The sequence below is a fragment of the Chlorocebus sabaeus genome, chromosome 2 (genome assembly GCF_047675955.1).
Source record: "Chlorocebus sabaeus isolate Y175 chromosome 2, mChlSab1.0.hap1, whole genome shotgun sequence".
NCBI lineage: Eukaryota > Metazoa > Chordata > Mammalia > Primates > Cercopithecidae > Chlorocebus > Chlorocebus sabaeus.
Window position 1 is genome coordinate 81691278 of NC_132905.1, and position 4827 is coordinate 81696104.

Below are 4827 nucleotides of genomic sequence, written 5' to 3' on the forward strand. Positions count from 1 at the left end.
TTTTCCATTTGTTTGTTGGCCCCATAAATTTCTTCTTTTGAAAAGTGTCTGTTCATATCCTTCACCCACTTTTTGATGGGGCTGTTTGCTTTTTTACATGTAAATTTAAGTTCCTTGTAGATTCTGCATATTAGCCCTTTGTCAGATGGATGGATTACACACATTTTCTCCCATTCTGTAGGTTGCCTGTTCACTCTGATGATAGTTTATTTTGCCGTGCAGAAGCTCTTTAGTTTAATTAGGTCCCATTTGTCAATTTTGGTTTCTGTTGCAATTGCTTTTGGTGTTTTAGTCATGAAGTCTGTGCTCATACCTACATCCTGAATGGTATTGCCTAGATTTTCTTCTAGGGTTTTTACCGTTTTAGGTCTTACGTTTAAATCTTTAAATCTTTAATCTATCTTGAGTTGATTTTTGTATAAGGTGTAAGGAAGGGGTCCAGTTTCAGTTTTCTGCATATGGCTAGCCAGTTTTCCCAACACCACTTATTAAATAGGGAATCCTTTCCCCATTGCTTGTTTTCATCAGGTTTGTCAAAGATCAGATGGTTGTAGATGAGTGGTGTTATTTCTAAGGCCTCTGTTCTGTTTCATTGGTCTATATCTCTGTTTTGGCACCAGTACCATGCTGTTTTGCTTACCGTAGCCTTGTCATATAGTTTGAAGTTAGGTAGTGTGATGCTTCTAGCTTTGTTTTTTTGCTTAGGATTGTCTTGGCTATATGAGCTCTTTTTTGCTTCCATATGAAAGTTAAAATAGTTTTTTCTAATTCTGTGAAGAAAGTCAATAGTAGCTTGATGGGAATCGCATTGAATCTGTAAATTACTTTGGGGAGTATGGCCATTTGCACAATATTGACTCTTCCTATCCATAAGCATGGAATGTTTTTCATTTTGTTTGTGTACTCTCTTATTTCTTTGAGCTGTGGTTTATAGATCTCCTTGAAGAGGTCCTTCACATCCCTTGTAAGTTGTATTCCTAGGTATTTTATTCTCTTTGTAGCAATCATGAATGGGAGTTTGCTCATGATTTTGCTATCTGTTTGTCTATTATTGGTGTACAGGAATACTTGTGATTTTTGCACATAGATTTCGTATCCTGAGACTTTGCCAAGATTTTTGGCTGAGACTATGTATCCCAGAACTTAAAGTATAAAAACAAAACCAAACACCGCATGTTCTCACTCATAGGTGAGAACTGAACAATGAGGTCACTTGGACTCGGGAAGGGGAACATCACACACCGGGGCCTATTATGGGGAGGGGGGAGGGGGTAGGGACTGCATTGGGAGTTATACCTGATGTAAAGGACGAGTTGGTGGGTGCTGATGAGTTGATGGGTGCAGCACACCAACATGGCACAAGTATACATATGTAACAAACCTGCACGTTATGCACATGTACCCTAGAACTTAAAATATAATAATAATAAAAAATAAATAAATAAAAACAAAGAAAAAGATTTAAGTCAACATATTGAGCAGAATAAGTAACAACAAATTAAATATTTTCAACAAAAAAGATTAAAAGATGAGTTTAAGCCTGTTACAATGCACTGCTCTTCATCATATCTCAGATTCATAAAAAATAAATCTGATTATGTGCTTTCTCTAAAGGAAGGTCACTTTTACTGGAAAATTGGAAAGTACTAGGATAATTGGTTAATTCAGTTCATATGTTTTTGAAGACGATAGATTGACATCCACTACAATTATCTAGAGTGACATCCACAGCAATTATCCTTTAGATAATTGTATCTATGTATCCACACGTACATGGACTTTCTTAGAACTAACTCAATTCTATGTTCTTTCTTTTTTTGATGCCAATTTTAAATAGTTTTATTTAATTCCACTTACAATACAGTGTTTATAAAGTGCAATGTTATTTCCTTCCCCTGTGCATGTTCCATATTCAAGTATTGAGAATGTCCAGTGACTTACTATAGCAGCTTAACTTTTTAAAACTGCCACAGAATTTGCTGCAAGTTTAGCTCTTTCAAATGTTTTAAATTTGTGGAACAATGCTACATCTATACTTGGGTTGGCTTAATCAACCTCTTCAATGGTGGGCCCTGAGGAAGCACCACCAGAGGGAGGAGCTCCACTACCAGGGAATCCCCCAGGCATTCCTCCTGGCATGCCTCCTGCACTCTGGTACAGCTTGGTGATAATGGGGTTGCAAACTTTCTCCAGCTCTTTCTGCTGATGTTCAAATGCTTCCTTCTTGGCAGTCTGATTCTTATCGAGTCAGTTGATAATTTCATTACACTCGTCCAGAATCTTCTGTTTGTCCTCATCGTTAATCTTGCCTTGAAGTTTCTCATCTTCGACAGTTGCTTTCATGGTGAATGCATAGGACTTAAGTGAATTCTTGGATGACACTTTGTCCCTCTGCTTCTCATCTTCAGCTTTGTACTTCTCAGCTTCCTGGAACATATGTTCAATGTCTTCCTGGCTCAAACGACCCTTGTCATTAGTAACAGTAATCTTATTCTCTTTTCCTGTATTCTTGTCCACAGCAGAGACATTGAGGATACCATTGACATCAATGTCAAAAATGACTTCAATCTGAGGAACACCTCGGGGTGCAAGAGGTATGCCTGTGAGTTCAAACTTGCCAAGCAAGTTGTTATCCTTGGTCATGGCACACTCACCTTCATAAACCTGAATAAGCACACCAGGCTGGTTGTCAGAATAGGTAGTGAAGGTCTGTGTCTGCTTGGTAGGAATGGTGGTATTACGCTTGATGAGGACGGTCATGATACCACCAGCAGTTTTAATACCAAGGGAAAGAGGAGTGACATCAAAGAGCAGCAAATCTTGAACATTTTCAGACTTATCTCCAGACACAATGGCTGCCTGGACAGCTATACCATATGCAACAGTTTCATGAGGGTTGATGCTCTTATTCAGTTCTTTTCCATTGAAGAAGTCTTGGAGAAGCTTCTGAATCTTGGAGATAAGAGTAGAACCACCAACCAGGACAATATCATGAATCTGTGGCTTGTCTAGTTTTGCATCTCGAAGGGCTTTCTCTACTGGGTCCAGGGTGCCGTGGAATTGGTCAGCATTCAATTCTTCAAACTGGGCATGGGTAATGGAGGTATAGAAGTCGATTCCTTCATAGAGAGAATAGATCTCAATACTGGCCTGGGTGCTGGAAGAGAGTATTCTTAGCACGTTCACAAGCAGTACAGAGGTGTCTTACAGCTCTCTTATTCTCAGTGATGTCCTTCTTATGCTTGCGCTTGAACTCAGCAATAAAATGGTTGACCATTCGGTTGTCAAAATCTTCTCCACCCAAGTGGGTGTCTCTGGCTGTAGACTTGATCTCAAAGATTCCATCCTTAATAGTGAGGACTGACACTTCGAAAGTGCCACCTACCAGGTCAAAGATCAGCACGTTTCTTTCTGCTCCAACCTTTTTGTTTAACCTGTAAACAGTAGCAGCAGCAGTTGGCTCATTAATAATTCTAAGTTCATTGAGACCAGCAATACTTACAGCATGTTTGGTAGTCTGACGCTGAGACTCATTAAAGTAAGCTGGCACTGTGACCATAGCATTGGTCACAGTCTTCCCAAGGTAGGCTTCGGCAATTTCCTTCATTTTTGCCAGAACCACAGAGGATACCTCCTCTGGATAGAAGCTTTTGGTCCCTCCCTTGTATTCTACTTGGACCTTGGGCCTGCCAGCATCATTCACCACCATGAAGGGCCAATGCTTCATATCAGATTGGACAACAGCATCATCAAATCTGCATCCAATCAGACGTTTGGCATCAAAAACTGTGTTGGTGGGGTTTATTGCAACTTGATTCGTTGCAGCATCACCGATCAACCATTCAGTGTCTGTAAAGGCAACATAGCTTGGAGTGGTTCGGTTTCCCTGATTATTGGCAATTATCTCTACTTTTCTGTGCTGGAAAACACCCATACAAGAGTAGGTGGTGCCAAGATCAATACCAACTGCAGGTCCCTTGGACATGGTTGCTGGTGTGTAGGCCTCGCTCTGATAAAGAAGAAAGCCACAGGAGCCCCCAGAGCTGCAGGCAAATTCAGTGAGTGTTTGGTGTTCTTTCATATCAAAGTATGGCGTATTTTTACAGAGTATTTGTTGATTCATGTGTTTATTTGAGGTCACATGTTGCTGAGATTATTTATAATTTTTCACTCCTACTGCCAAACTTAGTTTTAAGAATTTTTTCCACTTTATCTTTGCTAGGTTTTAGCAACTTAAGTTATGTTCATCTCTGTGTGGGAATGTCTGTTGTTCACTCAGCACTATTTTCACCCCCTCCTACGCTCTTCCCTGGGGAACACAGGGTAATCCCTTTTAGTTGTGCTGTAAGTTAGGCTTTGCTGATGAGAGGCATTGAGAGCCATCATTCCTGCTGGTGCAATGGCTCACCTGTTAGGATTACACCTGTAATTACACCTGTAATCCTAACACTTTGGGAGGCCGAAGAGGGTTGATTAGGGGACACTGGGAGTTGGAGACCAGCCTGGTCAACATGGTGAAACCTTGTCTCTACTGAAAATACAAAAATTAGCTGGGCATGATGGTGGGTGCCTGTAATCCCACCTACTTGGGAGGTTGAGGCAGGAAAATCTCTTGAACCCAGGAGGCAGAGGTTGCAGTGAGCCGAGATCACGTCTTTGCACTCCAGCCTGGGAGACAGAGCAAGACTCCATCTCAAAAATTAAAAAAAATAAAAAATAAAAAATAAGAAAGCCATTATTCTTTAGTGCATTCTCCAGGTAGGCAAGTACTAGGAGATCTATAGACATTAGATGTGAGATTTTGCTCTATGCTTCCAGATGAGCGAA

The 4827-nt window shown here is 40.5% G+C and overlaps 1 pseudogene; it reads right to left on the minus strand.

Annotated features, from left to right (window-relative positions):
* Window positions 1–1994: 1994 nt before the first annotated feature.
* Window positions 1995–4013, minus strand: LOC103218037 (heat shock cognate 71 kDa protein pseudogene; annotated as a pseudogene).
* Between the last annotated feature and the right edge of the window lie 814 nt (window positions 4014–4827).